Below are 24,390 nucleotides of genomic sequence, written 5' to 3' on the forward strand. Positions count from 1 at the left end.
ACTGACACTCATTGACCTCAAGGCGGAGCTGTCATAATCAGCTCTATGTTTTCGCAATTATCTCGAAAACGGCTTGGCTCAGAGTCAAAATTCCTTCATCGTTTTAATCTCTCAAGTCATCTGTGTCTTCTGCTCTGAAATGTCAAATTTCCCCCCGCAACTGTCCTTTCCCCCTCCTTTCTCTCATCTCTCCTCTTCTCTCCCTTCATCTGCTCTCCTCCTCTACTTTCCACGGCTTTCTCTATCTCTGTGGGGGATCTCTCCTCTATTAGACAGTGAGTCCATCCCGCTCTATCGCTCCATCTCTCTAACTCTACGTCTGTCTCCTCTCCTATCGCTCTGTCCATCAGCTGTCCGTCTATTCGCCCTCTGCACAGCTGATTGGCCTGGGGGGTTGTCATGGCGCTGCCGTGGTTACGGATGGGGCTCGAGCCGGTTTCCGAGGCGGCCAATGTCACATGGCTGCACGGCCCAGTCAGTCGTCGGAATAAAACGTCGGCGTTGTACGTTTCTGGAATCCACATGAAATGTAGAATATGAACATTTCTGAACCAAAATATTTCCACATCACGTTTGTAGATACGTGAATATGAACATTATACATGTCATAGAGTCTAATGAGCGCCGCCTACAGGCTACAGGTGAAGGGCAGGGATTGGCGAACCATAACAGTCATTTAGACAATTGATTTTCAAGCCCCATTTGATGAGATCGGCCTTTTTTGAACGTATTTTCTTTATTGTGATTTCTTTTAGCTAGCTTCCATATGTCCGAGAGGGTGTAGGTTTGACTTGAGTCATTCCGTAAAATACCATGGCTTAGGCAATGTTTCGTGAAGATTATCCTGTAAGAATGGTGCGACCTACCCAGCAGCTAACAAACATGGGTGCCGCTTCGGAGCTCGCAACGCCATGTTGGCCGTCTACAGCTCAACATGTTGAAGGCATCTGCGTCTCCCATCTTAGTAACAGGGCCGTTCAGTATAGCATGCAGCTCACTGTGGACGATCTCTCTCGGTTGCCCGACGTGATCCTTCAGCACCTGCATTGCTTTCGTGCACTGCATCGTTTCAGGCCTCTAGGGCTTGATAAGCATGCTGGCAAGTTCGTCCTGGACTCTTGAACCGAGCAAAGGCGCTTCCTCGTTCACCCCTGAACACAGGCGGTGACTCAGCCCAGAGTAGTGGGGTGTAACCAGAATACGGAGCGGCAAGACATGGATGATGCCCATAGGACATACCCCATAGATTAACTGGAGGAGCCATGCAAGATGGCTGATCGCTGATTTCTAACAGTAGAGAGCATTTCACTGATTTAGAGAGGACAGAGCATTTCACTGATTTAGAGAGGACAGAGCATTTCACTGATTTAGAGAGGACAGAGCATTTAACTGATTTAGAGAGGACAGAGGATTTAACTGATTTAGAGAGGACAGAGGATTTCACTGATTTAGAGAGATCATTTCACTGATTTAGAGAGGAGAGAGCATTTCACTGATTCAGAGAGGAGAGAGCATTTCACTGATTTAGAGAGGACAGAGCATTTCACTGATTTAGAGAGGACAGAGGATTTCACTGATTTAGAGAGATCATTTCACTGATTTAGAGAGGACAGAGCATTTCACTGATTCAGAGAGGAGAGATCATTTCACTGATTTAGAGAGGTCATTTCACTGATTTAGAGAGATCATTTCACTGATTTAGAGAGGACAGAGCATTTCACTGATTCAGAGAGGAGAGAGCATTTCACTGATTTAGAGAGGTCATTTCACTAATAGAGAGCATTTCTCGGTATTGCTGCTTTGTGATGAAGACAATGATGCTCTTGCTGCTGATGAGAATTCTTATCCTTCCTTATCCTTATAGCCCTTTCCCCACAAATCGCTATGGCCGTGTTGTGGAGGTTCCAGTCAGTGAAGCAGATCAAATATTAAGGTGACCTCAGACTTGGCCGAGCGCCAAGGTTCCTCCCCCTCCCCTTCCTCCTCTCTTCTGTCCTATGTATTTTAACCCTATCCCCTCTTCTTCATTGACAAGTGCTGTCAGGACAAATTATCTTAAAGGTGGAAAGCCCCCCTATACCAAGCATATGCACACACACACACGCACGCACGCACGCACACACACACACACACACACACACACGCATGCACGCACACACGCACGCACGCACGCACACACACACACACACACACACACACACACACACAGGTACAGTATGCACAATTTCTTCAGAGTAAGCAGAAAAGCCCCCGTCACACACTCGCACATTTGCATGCACACACACACACACACAAACACATGCACGCGCACACAGACGCATACACACACACACACACACACACACACACACACACACACACACACACACACACACACACACACACACACACACACACACACACACATTGAACACATGGATACATTCACAAATACAGTATACACACACCTTTGAAAATACCTATATCAAACTCAATCTGTCTCTTGAGGTAAAGCTGGCTGAGACAGTCCATCTATGACACACACACACCGCGCATGCACGCACGCACACGCACACACACACACAGTGGGAAGCTGAGAATGTGGGAAAAAGAGGGGGATAGAGGGATAGCAGCGGAGAGAGAGGGGGATGAAGAAGAAACTAAGAAAAAAGAGAAGCCAGAAAACTGCAGGCCTTCACTTCTCTGTGAAGCTATAGCTGCTTTGCCCCGAGCAATCTCTCTCTCTCTCTCTCTCCCTCCCTCTCTCTCATCCCACTCTCTCCCTCTCTCCCCCACTCTCTCCCTCTCCCTCCCCCTCTCTCCCCCATCTCTCTCTCACCCTCTCTCTCTCTCCCCCATCTCTCTCCCTCTCCCTCTCTCTCCCTCCCCCTCTCTCCCCCATCTCTCTCTCACCCTCTCTCTCTCTCTCCATCTCTCTCTGTACTAGCGCTTTAAGCACAGGAGTTGAAAAGGAAGATTTTGAAAGCTGTGCGCTGGCCTGGAGGATTGTGCAGAGGGAGAGGTGAGTGAAGACATCAGGCTGCTGTGGTGAGCAGGTGAGTTATTCTTATGGTCCTAAGTTCCCAGGGTCCTGTGCAGAGGTGAAAAGTACTCGAGTACATTTTGTACTTTTTAAGTATCTTGCTAATATAATTGGGCGGGCGATTCCGCCGTCTGTGAGCCCGTGAAGCGGAAAGGAGCATGCGTTTCTAGTTTTTATAATGCTCTACTTTTACTCTTACTTCTTGAGTAATTAGAATGAAAGATAACTTGAGTATACTTTCAAATGTAGTAGAGTAAATGAGTAAATTCAGATTTTTGTTTTCCACATCACACTATATAAACAGCACGGTAACCATTGTGACTGCTCGCTAACAGGCCCAGAATCGGGCGAGTTTGATCACACGCAGCAGCTGAGCCCCCTGCGTGAGAGCTCCATATGTCTGACCTTGTGCCACTTGTTGGTGTCCCTGTCGTTAACGCTCCACGTCGGGGGCAGACGGTAGTGCCATTGCAGCCTCCGCATACAAACAGCCGGTCGTCCATCACCTCGATGCCTAAAGTTGTTGCGTGGATTGAGCATTTCGGGCACAGCGCTCCATGTGTCGGTCAGAGGGGGGCGTAGGCCTCGGCGCTGCGCAATGGTCGTCGAAGCCGCCCACTGCATAGACGCGCTCTCCATAGGCGACGATGCCCAAGCCGCTGCGCTTGCTGCTCGTGTTGGCGATCAGCGTCCACCGGTTGTTGTCTGGGTTGTAGCACTCAGCTGTTTCCGGGAAGTCGGTCCCATCAAAACCACCGCAGATGTACACTTTGCCATTGAGTACTGTGGCGCTGGCGTCGCTCCTCCGCTCATTCATGGGCGAGAGCAGAGTCCACTGGTTGGTCTGAGGATCATAGCTCTCAGCATGGGCCCCACCTCGTGCCAGGTGCGGGTACGGACGTCAAACCTCCGCACAGTGCTTAACTCCTCCTCTATTTCATCGAAGCCGCCAGCACAGTAGACGACGCCATTTAGGAAAGCAGCGCCGTGGTAAGCCCGCGGAGGCTCGTCACGGTTTGTGACATTGACCCAGAGCTCAGCGCGGGAAGCATATGCCTCAATGGCATTGATTGGACCGCCGTCGCTCCAGCCTCCGAAGACCAAGAGGACAGCATGAGGCAGGCGTGGGCGGGTCAGAGGGTTGGAGGCTCGGTTGACGGTGTCTACATCCATGGCCCTCTCGGCGTCGATGATGACTGGCTCGCACTCCGTGTTGTCCTTAACGAGACTGTTATCCTTCACCTGGTTGATGAAGTAGTCGGTGGTCATCAAGCCCAGGCGGATCTTGGGCAGCAGCATGGAGATGTCACCTTCACGCTCCTCGGGCGAGTGGGCGATCCAGCGCAGCACGGCCTCGAACGCCGTGCTCTCCCGCCTCACGTTCAGATCGTCCCGCCCCAGGATGTCCGTCAGCTGCTCCAGAGAGAGTCCCAGGAACTCTTCGGGGGCTGCGGCGATCTGCTCAAAGTGGGCCAGGATGAAGCAAAAGGCCTTGCGCCTCAGATCTTGGCAGTTGTAGAAGTCCACAAATTTAAAGATGCTGATGCAGTTCTCTGGGCAGAGCTGCGCCTCCAGGAACTCACAGCAGAAGTGTACGACGCACATGACACCGAGGCAGTGCGCTGCTATCAAGAGCTCACGCACGTTTTCCTCGGTGACCGGGACAGAGCGGGTGTAGATGTACTCTAGGATGAGCCGCATCATGTCGGCCGACACGGGGCCGGGGATATCATAGATGTTGTCGTCGTTCCGGCCATGGGTGAAGAGAGTGCGGAAGGATTCACTGCAGGTGCAGAGAACGTTCTTGTGGGCGTCGGATTTGACGCCATCGACTCTGATCACCGCGTCACACAGAGGTGACCCCTCCAGACGCTGCTCATTAAAGGATAATTTCGTTATTTTTTTAACCTGCAGCCCTCTCCTCACATTAATTATGATCTGACGACTCACCCAGTGCTCTCCGCAGCGTTTTTGTCGTCCTAGGCGTTGTTTTGAGATCAATAGCGTCCAAGCCACTCCTAGAATGGAGCTCCGTGAGGGCCAAGTGGCAGCATGCTTTTCCTCCATTTAAATAGACAGTTTTATTCCCGTTTTCGACGCATATCGTCATAAACTGTTCCCTAAGCAACGATCAGACTGCATTTCTCCCCCTCGCTCTTTTCACTAGTTGCAGGCAGCCCATTTTTGCCTGTCGGGTCAGTGAGAGACACAACTCTCGTCTGGAAAGTCCCGCGAGACCTTCCATTCTAGGAGTGGCTTGGACGCTATTGAGCTCAAAACAACGCCTAGGACGACAAAAACGCTGCGGAGAGCACTGGGTGAGTCGTCAGATCATAATTAATGTGAGGAGAGGGCTGCAGGTTAAAAAAAAACGAAATTCTCCTTTAAGCACTGACCCGATTGACCTTTCTGCTTGTTCGTTATTATATGCTCTGTAATTCAGTGCGGCCGGGGGAGGCTGCGGCACCACCTGGTTGCCTTCTCCCCCTTCTGGGGGGGGGGGGGGGGGGGGGGGGGGGGGGGCTTCTCCACTAAGGAGGGAGAGAGGGGGGGGGGGGCTTCTCCACTAAGGAAGGAGAGAGAGGCGGGGGGGGGGGGGGGGGGGGGAGGGCTGCCACTCCTGCGCTCTGGCCTTCAGCCGCTTGCTGCGGCTCATCGCTGCCTCGCCAAAATCCGTTGGTGAACAAAAAGTTCACTTGTCACAAAATAAATCACACTTGCTTGACTTATTGGAGGACATGTAATTATGTTACAGTGCCATCGCATTCGCTGGCCTGTCGCTCTTTGAGCAAGTCGGCATGTCTGTCGCAGAGATAATGTGTAATGTGTGATAATGTAATTCCATACTTCGCTCTTCCACGAACGGACGCGGAAGCGGAAAGCGGAAGTGACGGGAAAGCCACCGTCACTTCCTTTTCCGCTTCCATTTCGGCTATTCGCAAATAACGTTAACGCATAAACGCACGGCATAGAAGACGTCAACTCGTCCTGCAACAACAGTGTAAAATTACTGTAAAGTCGCGGCGCAAGTTGCTATTTAGACTGCAAACAGTGGAGCACGGAAAAGGAACTGACGGTGGCAGGGGAGGCGTTCCGTACAGGAAGCCGTGAAAAACCAGTAGGGCTGTCGCAGAGTCTATTTTTCAAATAAAAATAGACTTCCCAGAATGGTTCGAGTCATGCTCTTTCCATAAAGCCCACCAGCTTTGATATCTGTTGGCTAGTTGTTGATATTTATAACAATATTGTGGCTCTAAATAACGTTTCTATCGATGCGGGAGACTGTCATGGCGGCGACTTCCGCTCCACCATTTCCGCTCTGAGGACAGACCGTCCAACCAATCTGTCCATCCAGAAAAGGTTCAGCCCCATTGAACTTTCCAACAAAATGTATGCAAATTTGCTGGAGACGTACGCTTCATCAGTGCTCCACGCACAGACGGACAGCTGTCTTTGAATGATGCAGGTCTACTCGTGGTTCCTAGAATTTCAAAAAGTAGAAGGGGAGGCACAGCTTTCATCTACCAGGCTCCTCTGCTTTGGAACCATCTTCCAGTCTCAGTTGGCGAGACACACACCCTCTCCACATTTAAGAGTAGACTTAAAATGTGCTTATAGTGCTGGCTCACCAGCCCCTAGTTATGCTGGCTTAGACTGCCGTCATGTCCCATTCATGCATCTTACTAACTTGACTTCTTCCCGGAGTCTTTGGCCATGTTCAGACTAGGAGGGCAAATCTGATTTGTGAACTTTAGTGACCTACATTATTAATGACTTAATCCAGATTGGTTTTATGAGTCTGGACGCTCCAAGTCTGATTTGTGTCACTTGTCCCAAACCACATAATGGAGGTAGTTTCCAATCTGCTTTCGACTGATGTGTCTTGTCTCGGACGCGCAGATCCACCAAATCTGATTTGAACGTCACTCGCAACTCGTCATCAAATGCTTCTGCGCAGGAAAACCACGTCACCAACGTACGTATTTACTGACGCCCACGTCGTTACCATAGCAACCCATGCAGATAGGCTGTTTAGATCTGGACACACAGATCCGACTTGAAAATCAGATTTGTGGCAGTGCGGACACACTCCCAAATCACATTTGGGAAACCAATCAGGATAAGGATGATTAATGACTTTATCAGCAAATCAGATTTGCCTGTAATGTGAACATGGCCTTTGTGTCTCTCATTTCCTGCAGGAGCTATGGACACAGACTCCAGTGAGAAGAGACCTACAGTACCACTACTAATACTATTATTAGTCCTGTTCTTATTAGAGTTGCTACCGTCACTACTGTGGTAACTGTGCATTACTATGACTACTTATGCTGTTACTTATGATAGTTGTTAATGGTGTCATTATTACTGTGCCTCTCTCTCCCTCTCTCTCTCTCTCTCAAACCAACCGCTCATGGCAGATGAACGCCCACCAAGAACCTGGTCTGCTCAAGGTGTTCTTCCTCGTTAAAGGGCTCTTTTCTTTGTCACTGTGACCAAGTGCTGCTCTTGTTGGGAAATTGTTTCAATTGTCACATGACCTCACAGTAAAATGGCCATGTGCATGTGAGAATTGTTTTAATTGTCGGGTCTAAAATAAAGAGCCTGGTTGTTCTACCTGCTCTATTTTGTAAAGCGCCTCGGCATAACTCTTGTGTTGTGATTTGGTGCTATATAAATATAAAATTGATTTATTGGTAAATACAGTTGGTTGATTGATGACTTTTGCCTAAACCTAACGAAGTCGCTTTGTTGCCTAAACATAACCAAAGTTGTTTGATCTGCGTTTAATCTTGGCAAAGGCAAGGCAGAGGTTTTCAAATTAACCGCTGTTTTTGTTTCAAATTGACGTTGAGATTGACGGTTTAGAAACGTATTTTACGGATGTTTTGTTTGTTTCAAATTGACGTTGAGATTCTGCATCCCTGCTTTTGTTTCCGACGCCCGGGTTGTGCTTTTACACTTTCACCTTCCTTTCCTCCATTTCTCCCACCGCTTGGTTGGCTCTGCTGCAGTGGTGTGTGTGTGTGTGTGTGTGTGTGTGTGTGTGTGTGTGTGTGTGTGTGTGTGTGTGTGTGTGTGTGCGCGTGCGCATGTGTGCGCGCGTGTGTGTGTGTGTGTATGTGTGTGTGTGTGTGTGTGTGTGGTTGACTTATGGTTTCATTAGCTGCGGCAGAGGAGAGTCTTGTAATTGTGGCTGAATTATAGAGGCGGGGGTGGACACCACGGGAGCTCCCTGGGCGCGCGCGTGCACACACACACACACTGTAACCCCCCCGCACACACACACACACACACACACACACACACACACACACAGCATACACCAACTCAACAAGCTACAAAGTGAACACACTCATCGATCAGCCTCCCGCCCACTCTCTCTCTGCTGCTCCAAAGTGGGGTGTTTCCCATACACACTGCCCACACACACACACACACACACACACACACACACACACACACACACACACACACACACACACACACACACACACACACACACACGCACACACTGCCCACACACACACACACACACACTGCCCACACACACACACACACTACTGTACACCCCCCCCCCCCCCACACACTGCCCCCCCTCCCCCCCCCCCCCCCAGGTCAGGTATGGAACATGTGGATAGGAACTTTACAAAAGAGCAGCATTTATGCTGTACAGGGGAATAACTGTACTGTAGGTGGCAATACCACAGATTTATTGCACTCAGTCAAGGTATTGTGTGTGTGTGTGTGTGTGTGTGTGTCTGTGCGTGCATGCGTGTGTGTGCGTAGGTGTGTGTGTGTGTGTGTGCGTAGGTGTGTGTATGGGTGTGTGTGTGTGTGTTCTTGTACAGCTATCTTAAGCCGTTTTCCCACATGCGTACCGGAAAATTACCTGTAAGTCAATATCGGACATTTCCCGGAATTTCCCTTCACACCTGGGCGCTCGCAAGTGGGAATATAGCAGCGAAATTGCCTGTGTGTTGGGGGGCGGGGGGAGGGGGGAGCTTATTTTGGGGGTCGGCAAAACTCCATGGTGAAATAAGTTCGCTTGTCACACAATAAATCACACTCGTTTGACTTAAAAGCAGCGTCAAGCCAGCGTAATAAACACAGCCGATTTCCCCCCTCCCCTCTCTGCTCGAGAGAGGCCAGTCCGTCCTTCTCTCATGGGCGAGGTGTACACACGTTGCTTAACGTTCACTTCCAGCGTGCATCATCTAATCATTCGTGCACATCAAAGCAAACTACTTCCACATTTCGCTTCGTGCTTTTGCTTTCTCTACATACTGTACATACAAGCGTTGGGCAGCTTGCAAGCCACTGCCATTCTCGCTGTGTCTGTCCTGTGTGGCTGCTGCGAAGTGCGGGGAGGGGTAACTGTCTGCCTTTCCGAAGCCCTGCCACTCCGAACGTTAACTTCCATTATTCGGACTGGCGGTCGTTCACCTTAGAAGCCGCAATGCCGACCTTAGGTTTAGGCGTGGGGGTGGGAGAGGTTAGGTTTTGGGTTAGGGTCTGGGGGAGGTTAGGTTTAGGCATGGGGGGAGGTTAGGTTTGGCGTGAAAAACGGGGAATATAGAACCCGGGGGAACATAGACATGATCCCTTTCTGAGTGCCGATATTTCGGAGTGGCAGAACGTCGGAGTGGCAGCACGTCGGAGTGGCAGCATGTAACCGTCGCGGCAAATGACTGGACCCGTTCTACATTTGTGTTCCTTATCGCGCATACCGCTCTTCTGACTGGCTCGAAACTGGTGAAATGTCTGCGACGACGGGGTCGCGCTTATACCGGCACAACAACTTTCACACATGAAGGCATTAGACCGCGTTCCGGTCATTTAGCGGTAAAAGGCGCATGTGGGAAAACAGCTATAGTGAGAACCAATTTGAGTTGTAAACCCGGGTGATTTTGGCCTGTCCTCACTTTCTCACACATCTTCAAAGGGCTGTTTAAAGGTTAAAGGGACAGTTCACCCTAAAATCCAAAATGCATATTTTTCCTCTCACCTGCTGCTATTTATCCATCTAGATAGTACTCCCACTCTTCAGCCTATACCGAACTACTCCCACTATAGCTGCTGCTCTAGCTGCTGCTCGCTGCAGTTTCATCTAGGAACTAGCTAGCAGCAGCTAACGGGTGTAGTTCAGTCGAAAAGAAAATAGTTTGCCGACCAGTTCCATTGTATCGGTGAGAAGGCAGAAACCTCTTGGGTCCATATCTCTAAAACCCTGGCAACTATCACAAAACGATCTAAATTAGATGGATAAATAGCGATTCTACAAGTGAGATAAAAAAATAATAATAATGTGTTTTGGATTTTAGGTGAACTGTCCATTTAGGACTTGGTTTAAGCGTTAGGTTAGAATTGGGTTTAGGTTAGGGTTAGGCATTTAGTTTGGCTGGATAAGGTTAGGGCTAGGGGCTATGGAATGCATTATGTCAATGAATGTCCTCACCAGCTGTAGAAACGCATGCGTGTTTGTGCGTGTGTGTGTTTGTGCGTGCGTGTGATTGTGCGTGCGTGTGTTTGTGCATGCGTGTGTTTGTGCGTTTGTGCGTGTGTGTGTTTGTGCCGCCTGCCAGTCATTATCATGCTGTATTACTCATGTAAATCAATGATATGCCTCCACAACTTGGCCCCAAAAATAGCTGCAGTGACATCATCGAGTAGGATGACGTCATCCGTAAGTGACGTCACGCGTCTGCTAGCATCCCCATCCAGAGCGTTAGCATTATGTTTTGAGAATCCATCCAGCGGGCTAATTATAGCAGCGGCAAGACTGCACACTGCCTCCACTTCAAACAGTGTTCAGAGCAAACAGGACCTGTGTGTGTGTGTGTGTGTGTGTGTGTGTGTGTGTGTGTGTGTGTCGATGTGTGTGTGTGTGTCGATGCCCAAGCCAGTGTGTGTGTGTGTGTGTGTTATAAAGGGATTGATTGTGTGTTTGGATTTGGATCGAAGGGTTGTGAAGTGTAGAGTGCACGTGTAAGTGTGTCTGCGCACGCATGTGTGTGCGTGTGTGTGTGTGTGTGTGTGCGCACGCCTTGTTCAAGCCAGTTAGAGCCAGAGGCGAGCTGTTGGCCATATCTAATCCCATTCAACGGCCCCACGCTTGATGACACACACACACACACACACACACACACACACGCACGCACACACACACACACGCACGCACACACACACACACACACACACACACGCATGCATGCACGCACACACACACACGCACGCACACACGCACGCACGCACACACACACACACACACACACACACACACACTGATAACTATGCACGCTACACTTCATATCCCCTAAATCCGGTCCCAAAAACACACAGTCCCTCTCTGATCCCATTTCTGCATGCTTGAAAGGCACCGTGCTCCAAAGCGTGGAAGCAAGCAAATATTTACATGTTACACATAAATGGGCAAACCTACGTATGTATGTATGTATGTATGTATGTATGTATGTATGTATGTATGTATGTATGTATGTACTGTATGTATGTATGTATGCAGGGGCGGACTGGGATTCTAATTCAGGCCGAGCATTAGATACCAAGCAGGCCAGGCCGATACGGGCCGACGTGCGTGCCGGCGTCTGAAGGGCGGCGGCGAAAAATTTGGGCCGTTTGAAGCCAGATTTGGGACGTTTGAAGCCCAATTTGGGCCGTTTGAAGCCAGATTTTGGCTGTTTGAAGCCCAATTTGGGCCGTTTGAAGCCAGATTTGGGCCGTTTGAAGCCCAATTTGGGCCGAGTCCAATTTTACAATGAGATGCACCCACTTTAACCCTGAATAAAGTAATAAAACCACTAGTAAACCAGTAGGCGGCGCCTGGCCTGCTGTTCAGTGAGTGGCCTGACTGGGGGCACCAAAAAAAAAAGTTTTTTTTTTTTTTTTTTTTGCAGGCCAGGCCAGGCCAGGCCAGGCCACCGGGCATTTGCCCGACGTGCCCGATTATGCAGTCCGTGCCTGTATGTATGTATGTATGTATGTATGTATGTATGTAGTGTATGTATGTATGTATGTATATGTACTGTATGTATGTATGTATGCACTGTATGTATCTATGTATGTATGTATGTATGTATGTATATATGTATATATGTATGTATGTATGTATGTATGTATGTATGTATATATGTATGTATGTATGTATGTATGTACTGTATGTATGTATATATGTACTGCATGCATGTACATGTATGTATGTATATGTACTGTATGTATGTATGTATGTATGTATGTATGTATGTATGTATGTATGTATGTATGTATGCATGCATGTATGCATGCATGCATGTACAGGTATGTATGTATATGTACTGTATGTATGTATGTATGTATGTATGTATGTATGTATGTATGTATGCATGCATGTATGCATGCATGCATGTACGTACAGGTATGTATCTGTTTCCATTTTCTTGGACACCGTCAGCTTGACAGCATCCATAATTGGCGCGGGTACCGACAGAGGTCCAGAGCAGATGGTGACAGGGCCGGATATTTTAATTATGTCATTATGGTCGATGACCAACTGACCAAATGGCCAATTAGTGATAGCGCTATCCACAGCAGCCAGCAGGTGGCACGCACGCACGCACACACACACACACACACACACACACACACACACACACACACACGGTGACGGCATGCTCCAACGGGTATCTGCACTAGTTGTTAGTCATCATCTGAATTCCTTTATTTGCAAGCACAATGCATGTAGAGGAATGTGTCTTGGTGAGGGTGACCCCGGGGACACACTGTCGCCTACATCTGCACAGCCAACAACTAGCCCGCGCTTAAAGGACGGCAGGACGTCCCGTACGAGAAGAGCTGTCAGCCCAAGACGTGCGGTGGACAGCTGGGCTATACATCACGAGCTAACAACATGTAGGCCGCCGGAGCAGCGTAAGCGGGCCAAGGCAACCTCATTGCATCCAATCGGGCTCTTGACCTTTGTCTGCACGCCAGCCCAGTTTCTCTCCGCCACAACTTTTCTGCCACCGTGTGCTGTTATTCCTATAAAGCAGAAACAGCTTGTTCATAAAGACAGAGCTGTTATTCCTATAAAGCAGAAACAGCTTGTTCATAAAGACAGAGAGACTCAGCTATCAACTTTGCATCAGAATACTAGAGAGGGAGGAGGTGAGACAAATCTGGCTGGGACAAGTGGGTGAATGTGCCCATGCGCACACATCAGGATGTACAGCAACAGCCAGGTCTGTGTCATTAGACTTTATAGGTGTTCAGAGAAGGTGAAACAGACAGAGAAGTTGGCTGGCAGGTGAAGATGTTGCTGGAGGCATAGTATAGTAGTAGTAGTAGTAGTAGTAGTAGTAGTAGTAGTAGTAGTAGTAGTAGTAGTAATTTTGCTTCACTATTCCACTAGTTTTCCCAAATGTAGGTAGTAATAATAACAATAATAATATGGATATGAACGCGTGCTTGTTGCTAGGAAACCTTGCGGCAGGGGTGTGGGCCTTCGGAGGGCGTGGCCACTGAATTGAGACACAATAACATCTGTCCAGGGACAGCAGATGAAAACTAGCCAAGGCTAACTCTGGCGCGCTAAGGCTGGCTTTACATGGTGAAACTTTCACGCAACTAGTTGCAGGTTGCACGTTGCATGAAACCTAATTTCCATGCAACTTCACAGTTACACAAAGCAATTAAAAAATAATCAAGTCCCAGGCAACATGGCAGTTTATTCCACTATTTTATTCATCCGTTGTATTGTTTTCTTGTTGTTGTTTTTTTTATCACTATATTCAAGTGAGAATTGAGAATTTTCTGCATCTTTGTATCTCATTTCGTATCATTTTCTCGCTGGAAAATATCAATTCGTCCTGCCGCACTACCTGTTCGTCTGTTGACACTGGTTCAGCCAGAGCCTACGTGATCAGCTGACTGGTTATCAGTGTTTCGATTGGCCGTTGCGTGAAACTAGTTCCACAAAGTTGAGAGCTTTGCAACTGTTGCAGCTGAGTTTCAGTGAAGTGTCAAGTGCATTGCAGAAGGATTTACACCGTGCAATTCAATTGCAACTTGGTTTCACCTACTAAAGTTGCGTGAAAGTTTCCCCGTGTAAAGCCAGCACTAAAGCTGTGTTCACAGCGAGATATTTATTTTTCTCTCTGTCGCTCGATTCAACTCTTTGGAATCACTCTGTCGCTGTGTTTAAATCGCTCGTCAACAGGCACAATAATTGACGGACATCTGGGGGCTATAACGTTACGCAATGTCATGATATTTGTCCACTACGAGCCACCGTAGTTGTTTACAAGCTAAGCCTATCACCGTGCTCCCCTTGCGAGCTCTATACCGGTAGTACAGACTTCACTTCATGTCAGCTGTCAGCCTGTCAATCAGCTGTCAATGCGGTTTGTTGCCACACAATAAACCAAATAAACCAGCGGTTTGTTCCAAGCCAGTGTGATCCTTGACTCGCTCTCACACGGCAGCCAATCAGCGTTGAACAGCGAGCGACTGATGCCAGCGTAATTTCGCTCGAGTTGGGATATTTCATCTGGGGCGACGAGCGAATCTTCTCCCAATCGCTCTGTCTCTGTCGCTCGGACGCCCAGCGATTTTTCTCCCGGGCGAATATACGCTCAATCGCTCGTTTGCATTGACTTTGTATGTAAATGCCAGCGAAAAACTTTAATAGGTCGGTGTGAACGCAGCTTAAAGGAGAATTTCGGTTTTTTTGAACCTGGAGCCATTTCCTGACATTAATTATGAATTGGCCACTCACCTAGCGATGTCTGCAGCGTTTCTGGGCGTCCTAGCGTTGTTTTGAGATCAATATCGTCCAAGTCAGTGTAAAATGGAGTTGATTTGGGGCCAAGTGGTAGCCTGTATTTCCTGCATCTAAATAGCTATTTTTCTTCCCGTTTTCGCCACATATCGCCATAATCAGATCCGTCAACATCCAGCCGAGTGTTATTTCACCCCAGGCTGTTTCCTGGACTGCACACGGATCAAATTACCTCAAACGTGATCTAGGTCACCAAGTCTCGTGAAGTCCCGCGATACTTTCCTGTCGACTGGCCAAATACAGGCAGGACGCTTTGCGGTCGTGGTTTTAGCGTAACCTATGTGGGGTTTGGCGTAACCTATGTGGGGTTTGGCATAACCTTCGTTATTTCGAATCCCACATAGGTTACGCCAAACCCCACATAGGTTACGCTAAAACCACGACCGCAAAGCGTCCTGCCTGTATTTGGCCAGTCGACAGGAAAGTATCGCGGGACTTCACGAGACTTGGTGACCTAGATCACGTTTGAGGTAATTTGATCCGTGTGCAGTCCAGGAAACAGCCTGGGGTGAAATAACACTCGGCTGGATGTTGACGGATCTGATTATGGCGATATGTGGCGAAAACGGGAAGAAAAATAGCTATTTAGATGCAGGAAATACAGGCTACCACTTGGCCCCAAATCAACTCCATTTTACACTGACTTGGACGATATTGATCTCAAAACAACGCTAGGACGCCCAGAAACGCTGCAGACATCGCTAGGTGAGTGGCCAATTCATAATTAATGCCAGGAAATGGCTCCAGGTTCAAAAAAACCGAAATTCTCCTTTAAGGCAATTCGACCAAGTAGGGGGAGCGAGCAAGGGGGAGGATGGGGGGGTGCGGTGAAGAGTGGGAGAGTTTGAATGGGGGGGAAGGGGAGGGAGGGGAACGGGCACTGCACTAACGGTAAATGCACCATGGAAGGGTCATATTCATATAAACTGAATATCGTCGCTGTTGGGCGGAAAGCTTGTATCTAAAAAAACAAAAACAAAAAACAAAAACACACACATTCGCTGGTCCAAAGTACCCGAAACTTTCACAGGTTATTTTTGGCTACCCACAAAGTCCACAAGAAGAAGAAAATGGCCAAATCTGGAGATAGGTTTCCACCCGACAGCGAGGATATTCACACTACACATTAGACTGGGATGCAGCATGGCTCTCTCTCTGAAGGAGTTGTAAAGGATAGGGGTGGTGGCTCTGTCCTCGCTCTACGGTTTCAGCGCTGCGGCTGATACTACTACTGCTGCAGGAGGGCGGCTGACTGCTCGTCCTTACATAACCACATGTACCAGCTCACCCAGAGAGAGAGAGAGACTAAGAGGGAGGGAAGGAGAGAGAGAGAGTGAGAGACTGAGGGAGAGAGAGAGAGAGAGTGAGAGACTGAGGGAGAGAGAGAGTAAAGACCCTTGGAGGAGGAAGACCGAGAGACTGAGAGAAATGGAGGGAGGGGAAGAGGAAAGATAGAGTGAGTGGGGCAGAGGGGGTGGGAAAGAGTATATTAGAGAGAGAGAGATAGAGAGAGAGAGAGATGTGGGTGGAAGAGAGAGTCTTCACATTGTAAAAAAAATCAAAATGAATGATAGTTTCAGTCTTTCACTTGAACTTGAGTGAGTGTCCATGGATTGCGTCATGTCTGTCTGTCTGTCTGTCTGTCTGTCTGCCTGCCTGTCTGTCTGTCTGTCTGTCTGCCTGTCTGTCTGTCTGTCTGTCTGTCTGTCTGTCTGTCTGTCTGTCTGTCTGTCTGTCTGTCTGTCCCTGCCAGAAATATGTTCAAGTCATCTCCAGATCATAAAGTGGATTACTCCCTAAAACACAATCTTTTGCACAGCTCTTCACACCAGCTGATCAGCTGCGATCTGCGCGATCACTGGACGGGCGATCTGGCAATCAAATCAGACCAAAACCGTGTTTTGCGCCTGCCTGGAAAGATGTTTAATCCTGTTACAAAGTCGGGCATTTTAACATGGGGGGATTGCCTACTGCCCCCGACCTCATGACGCACTCCAAACTGGATCGCTCATGCTGCTCACTTAGCCAATAGGAGGAGACTGTGGCTGTACTGTGGGCAGATCCAAGCCAATAGGAGGAGATTGTGGTTATACTGTGGGCAGATCCAAGCCAATAGGAGGAGACTGTGGCTGTACTGTGGGCAGATCCAAGCCAATAGGAGGAGACTGTGGCTGTACTGTGGGCAGATCCCAGCCAATAGGAGGAGACTGTGGTTGTACTGTGGGCAGATCCCAGCCAATAGGAGGAGACTGTGGTTGGACTGTGGGCCGATCCCAGCCATGTGAATGTGTGTGACCCCATTTACACCTGGTTTTTAAATGCGACCTGTATCAGTGATCTGGAATGGTTGCATTTAAAAAGCGGGTGTAAATGGAATGTGAAGTGGAGTGATCATAGCTGCTTCTCTTACAGAACATTTTACTCTATTAATTGATGTTATGTTATTCTCTTTAACGTCAACATACACCTTTTGGACTGTAAATTGCTATTTATCACTCAGGTCCTTCTTATTTGTGTGTATATTGTATACCGTATATTGGACTTTTTTTGTTATTTTATCTTTCTATATTTTTTCTCTTCTGACTATTGATGTGACCGATACGCTGCATACTTACACTAAGCGCGCATTTACAGTGTCAGGTACAAGTGACTCAATTCAGATTTTTTTTTTTTTGTGCATGTGGCACATATTGGATATGTCAAGTCAAGTCAGGTCAAGCTTATTTGTATAGCCCTAATTCACAAGCATGTCTCAGAGGGCTTCACAGAGAATATGTCTAGCTAAATCTAGCTGACACAACAATAACAAATTACAGTAGTAATAATAATAATAACATGGTTGAACAATGTTATGATAGAGAGAGACAGAGGGAAGGGGAGAAAGGGGGAGATATGCGTTATGAATGTGTAAGCAGGAAAAAAGCACATAGATCCGGATATTGTCAGGTCCGATTCAGGCGTCAATCATAATATGTGGAAATAAATCAGATATGAATCAGATATGAATCGCACGTCTGCCAATGCGACCGTCATCTAAGCGGACATATCAGATATTGCCTCTCATTGCAAGTCGCACGTGATTGAAAATGCCACGTGTGTCCTGGCGCATTTCCAGAGGCTGTACTCAGCTGTTTGGCTGACTGGAGTGCATCTCGCTCCCGTTCCCGACCAGAATATGAAGGCTTCAACAGACAGTTTCATGAAGAACAAAGTGGAGCGTGCACATCAGCTCAATAAGCCAGCTGCAGGACGCGACAACAATGACGTTGAGAAATACGGTCAAATAATGTGCGCAACACTGGGGTCACTTCATTATTACCGTTTCGATTGAAGGATTGGAGGAGGAGAAACAGACAGCTTACCATGCAGCTCCTTGCATGTGTTTAATATCAATATATGGATTTAATATTCGTTTGATATTTTGGACTTGGTGATGATGAGTCAGTGGTGCTCGAGAGTGAGTTTAGGAATTTGTTGTTCTCTCCTGTGGTTCTCCTATAATATCTCTAGGGCTGTCAGCGTTAACGCGCTAATCGCGATGCGATTAAGGGCCGGCCATAACGCATTCTTTTTTTTTAATCGCATGCCGCTATTTTGTCCCTTCGTCGCACCCGTACTTGTAGTCAAGCCGTTCGGTTTCCTGTCTCCTGCTTGTGCAGCGCAGGCATGGAAGAGAACGACAGCAATACGCTTCTAAATGGCTCGTTTTACTTTACAAAACTGCCCAAATGGCAGTGAGTGGACAAGTCAAGAGCCGTAGTTTGCACCTTGTGTAAAACGGAATTAAAATATCACCGAAGTACAGCGAGTTTGAGGCGAGCGATCACCTAAAAGTAGCTAGCGGCCAGCTAGCAGCCAGCTAGCTAGCGCGAGACTCATCACTCATTCTTCCTTCAGAGTCTCGGATGCGCGGGTCCTCTAGCCACTGGGAGGTCGGCTCCAATGGCTTCACGTGATATACACGTTATCAATACACAGTTTCCAATACCGAGCCATTATTCACATGGAAGTGCCAACGTTTTTAGCTCAGACACAGCCTTCTTCGGCTGTGTCATTTTGGGTTTCGACTGCTCCACAGCGCCGCCGCCGGAAGTATCGGTTCTAGATATATTTTGTAGACAGGAGGTAACAACCTCCTGTCTACATTCCACTTCTATTGAATTGAAAATAAATCTAAAATTCAAGATCACAAAGTACATTTATTTGCATTCATTTGATTCCCAATCACGACACACTGGTAAGAATGATTAATATCTAATTAAAATTGCTTTGAAATGCAAAGTAATGGCATTTTAAACACGCGATACAAAGATGCGATTAATCGCGATTAACTATAGTTAATCGCAAGATTAATCCCGATTAATAAAATTAATCGTTTGACAGCCCTAAATATCTCTATAATATTTCTATAATATTCCTGTAGGGACTTGTGCTGCACTGTCTGGTCTGTGCCACAGTACTCAATAATGAGTTTATTCCTCATGCACGCATGCGGGTTGTTTCAAGAGTTAAGCCGTGTAAACACACAGGTATCAGGTATATGGGTCACTTAAAAAAAACACTGCATCTATTTCACTTGTCAGAATGTGTCATTGTTTTAATTCAGCTGACATTAGTGTGCCTAACCGTAGGACAAGCTTCCTACATCACCAAGACATTCAAGCAACCAAAAGTAAAGAGTGCATAGATGTGACCATAGAATAAGAACACGCAGAGCCTGGAAAAGAAGTAGAATAAGAGCAGGAGGAAAGATTGTGCAGAATGCCACGTTGATTTTCAACTATAGCCTACATTGCAGGAAAAACACACACCTTGATTTAAAAATGAGAATTTGTTTGTCATGCTTTTATTAGGCTACATAATTACTTTTGAGAAAGTTGTGCCAATCAGTATACAGTAACCTCTTTCCCCGCAGAGCGCAATGGCGGGGCAACACGCCCACAATTAGCACTGCGCGCGGCGCTATACGGGACGCAAAACGGGCGCTAACGCAAAAATGATGGCCTTCGCGTCGATAGAGCCCAGGGTCAGAGAGGGGGGAGAGAGGGGTGGAGGAGAAGGGTGAGAGACCTGCCGCAAACCTGGGACCTGCACATCTGCACCAGGGCTGTATTACTGAACGGGCATACCGGGCACTCGCCCAGGGGCCCGAGAGCTCAGGGGGCCCATGAGCTAGAGTCTCTTCGCAGGCCGCCGCAGGCGGCCTGCGAAGAGACTCTAACTGATGGGGCCCCTGAGCTCACTTTGCAGCTGAGACTCTAGCTTATGGGCCCCTGAGCTCACTTTGCAGCTGAGACTCTAGCTTATGGGCCCCTGAGCTCACTTCGCAGCTGAGACTCTAGCTTATGGGCCCCTGAGCTCACTTCGCAGCTGAGACTCTAGCTTATGGGCCCCCTGAGCTCACTTCGCAGCTGAGACTCTAGCTTATGGGCCCCTGAGCTCACTTTGCAGGCGGCCTGCGAAGAGACTCTAGCTCAGGGGTGCCCAAATTCTTTCCCATGAAGGGCCAAAACTCAATCTGGGTGGAGGGCCGAGGGCCAAAAATAAACGTTGTGGAATTACATTAAAATGTATTGTGTTTTATAGAAAATTAACATTCTAAATCTAAAATAACATTTCAATATAATAATCTACTTTTTATCTGAATGGTAATTGTAATAATTTGCAATTGGTTATATATATTTAAAAAAAAACATCTGCATTTGTGGGGAGCTTAAACATTTAATCAGTAAACACCCAGTTAAAAACAGTTGTATTTTCCACCTTTGTAATCAAGAGAGAAATTTGACTTAATTCACAACTTGAAAAATCCTCAAGGTACTTTGAAAATCAGCTTTATTGTTCATCTTTTGTAAACAATTTACCATGACAATTTGCAGGGATGCAATCTCAGGAGTGAACACAGTATATCTGCAGCCACATTCAGACAGTTTCACAAAGTCACCACATGAAAAAGCTGTCCACCCTTTGCAATCAGTGCAGATATCTGATAACTTGCCCGAGTTGCATTCTGGATAAAAAAAAATCGGGGGGCAAAAAAATAAAAAAAAAATAATAATATATATATATTTATTTATTTTTTCGCTGTGAGGGGGGGCCCGTGAGGGGGGCATGCCCAGGGGCCCGTGAAGTCATAATCCGTCTATGATCTGCACCGCTGCCTTCAACACCTGGGGCCGGTTGCACCAACTGGTCTTAACTATGCCTGGTCGTAACTCCTACGTCGGTCTTAGTTAAGACCATGGACTTACGCCTGTTGCACCAACACGGCTTAACTCTGGTCTTAACTACGCTGGTCATAGCAATGCGCGTTCATGTGAATTGTCGGGGAATGCCCTCTGATTGGCCCACATGTGCCTCGCGCCGTCACCCACTACTGTATGTGCGTCACTACACCCTCCCTCCTCCCACCCCCCTCCTCCTGTGGAAGCCCCGGGGGAAAATGGCGGCGCCCATTAGTATCAGGCAGTCTGAATGAAATTGAATGTAACGTTCCCAATTCTATGTATTAAATTCTAAAAGAATTAACGCCAACATTTGGGAAGGCTAAGCCACACAAGTAGTTAGTTATAATCTAACGTCGTGCTTTCAAAGACGGCGAACTGGCGATGTTACGACGATGACGGTCAAAAAGGTCTCCGCGGAGATCTCTCAGGCAGGCTCTACGCCTCCTCCTGACGAGGCGTAGGAGTTACGCCTGGTCTTAGTGAAAATAAGGCTTAAGTCGTCTTGGTGCAACCGGCGTAGCTGTAGGTCGTAAAGTTACGACCAACTTAGCTTAAGACCAGTGTAAGACCAGTTGGTGCAACCGGCCCCTGGGCGTTCAAAGTATTATTGGTAGATAGATAGATAGGCCTATTCTATAATCAGTACTGCGTTTGGGAGATGTCCGATTGCGCACGGAGAATACCAGCAAACTCTCATATTAAAGTAAAGGGGATGAGAGAGGGGAATCTGATTGGTTGTCTGGGTCTAACGCCCTGACTGACCACGCCTGTGAATAATTATACTACTTCATCCAGCCCATTTCACCCTTGTGCCGCCGCACATGGGCAGATGCGCGCTGTGGAGAATAGCACGACGACTTGGACACCTCTAAGTGCACTAACGCCCGGCGCTAATTGCCCAGCAAGACCGCTGCGCCGAAATGAGCTAAATATGTGTGTGTGTGTGTGTGTGTGCAGACACTCTGTTAGGTCTTTGATTGAAAACAGAGGTGATCACAGGATCCCTCACTTTGTACACGCATAACAAGGGGAGAGAAAAAATAAATAAATACAAATATTCATATAGCTACAGTTATATATATATATATATATATATATATATATATATATATATATATATATATATGAAGACAGACTGGTAGCATCGATAGTGATTGCACTAATCCAATTATTGTGGACACTAAAATCTGTGGCAGCTATCTGTAGTTTGCACACACACACACACACACACACACACACGCACGCACGCACGCACACACACACACACACACACACACACACACACGCACGCACACACACACACACGCACGCACACACACACACACACACACACACACACACACATATGAACGGATGTACACACACACACAGAAACGTGCACAGATATTTCAAACGGTTGCCGTGGCGACGCGCAGCGGGGGCAGGAAGAAACGCAGGCTCAGCGACTGTCGGGGTAAAATAAATCGCAAATAAATGACAGCGTCCCCTTGAAGACAGACTACAACTGTTTCAGGGCTCACGAGGGATGGACTGTGCTGGGCCATGCTTTGTCTGTTTCAGGGCTCAGGAGGGATGGACTGTGCGGGGCCATGCTTTGTCTGTTTCAGGGCTCATGAGGGATGGACTGTGCGGGGCCATGCTTTGTCTGTTTCAGGGCTCATGAGGGATGGACTGTGCTGGGCCATGCTTTGTCTGTTTCAGGGCTCATGAGGGATGGACTGTGCGGGGCCATGCTTTGTCTGTTTCAGGGCTCAGGAGGGATGGACTGTGCGGGGCCATGCTTTGTCTGTTTCAGGGCTCAGAGGAGGGATGGACTGTGCTGGGCCATGCTTTGTCTGTTTCAGGGCTCAGAGGAGGGATGGACTGTGCTGGGCCATGCTTTGTCTGTTTCAGGGCTCAGAGGAGGGATGGACTGTGCTGGGCCATGCTTTGTCTGTTTCAGGGCTCAGAGGAGGGATGGACTGTGCTGGGCCATGCTTTGTCTGTTTCAGGGCTCAGGAGGGATGGACTGTGCGGGGCCATGCTTTGTCTGTTTCAGGGCTCAGGAGGGATGGACTGTGCAGGGCCATGCTTTGTCTGTTTCAGGGCTCAGGAGGGATGGACTGTGCAGGGCCATGCTTTGTCTGTTTCAGGGCTCAGGAGGGATGGACTGTGCTGGGCCATGCTTTGTCTGTTTCAGGGCTCAGGAGGGATGGACTGTGCTGGGCCATGCTTTGTCTGTTTCAGGGCTCAGAGGAGGGATGGACTGTGCAGGGCCATGCTTTGTCTGTTTCAGGGCTCAGAGGAGGGATGGACTGTGCTGGGCCATGCTTTGTCTGTTTCAGGGCTCAGGAGGGATGGACTGTGCTGGGCCATGCTTTGTCTGTTTCAGGGCTCAGGAGGGATGGACTGTGCTGGGCCATGCTTTGTCTGTTTCAGGGCTCAGAGGAGGGATGGACTGTGCTGGGCCATGCTTTGTCTGTTTCAGGGCTCAGGAGGGATGGACTGTGCGGGGCCATGCTTTGTCTGTTTCAGGGCTCAGGAGGGATGGACTGTGCGGGGCCATGCTTTGTCTGTTTCAGGGCTCAGGAGGGATGGACTGTGCTGGGCCATGCTTTGTCTGACTGGATAGATTTTTTAGAATGGCTGCCACCTCTTTGTCTTTGTCATTGTCGCTGTTCTTGTTACTGTTTGCCCCACTGTTTGTGGTCCCAAACACTACTGGAGGATTAGCCTGGATAAAACCATCCTGATATTTGTGTTTCGCTCTAGGTATTAGTCTGGACTCCAATCCTGCCACAATTTCAGTGGGTGGGAGTAGTTACTTGCCTTGACACACAACTCCTTCAGCCAATCAGCGTCACCAAATCCAGTCCTAAATCCACTCGGGAGAACGGCAAAAATGTCATTTCCGCCGAGAAACTCCGCTGATGCACACCCTTGTTATTGTTTAATTGTTGTTATTGGGTCTATTTCTGCAATAACCGCACTTACGGCTGTTTACTCTACCGACGTTAATGTTACCGCTCGTTGCTTCGGGAGCCGCCATTTCTGTTTTGCCAGCGGTGTCCCTGATTGGCCGGTTAGGTTTTCAACTACGAGGCAGGTCCCTGATTGGCCTATGGACTTAGTAATTTCGGGAAATTTCTGGCGGCGGGCTGGAGGCCAGACGGATCGGCAGAATGAAACCGAAAGTGAGTTCACCTGATCAGGATGGTTTACCAGGTTAGTGGAGGATCCCCCAAGGCTTCTTCCAAATGTTCCCTTGTGGAGGGTCTCAGGTTGGTGGTTTATTAGGCTGTGTAGAATAACTACAGTTATGACTTGTT

General features: G+C 48.0%; 1 protein-coding gene across 1 annotated transcript in view; it reads right to left on the reverse strand.

Annotated features, from left to right (window-relative positions):
* The window catches only part of cacng2b (calcium channel, voltage-dependent, gamma subunit 2b), a gene marked incomplete at its 3' end in the record, with an annotated part of 136,236 nt that overhangs the window by 3,117 nt on the left and 108,729 nt on the right, over positions 1–24,390 (reverse strand). The gene's annotated exons all lie outside the window — the stretch shown is intronic.

This window comes from Poromitra crassiceps (assembly GCF_964638095.1).
Source record: "Poromitra crassiceps genome assembly, chromosome: 4".
Classification (NCBI taxonomy): domain Eukaryota; kingdom Metazoa; phylum Chordata; class Actinopteri; order Beryciformes; family Melamphaidae; genus Poromitra; species Poromitra crassiceps.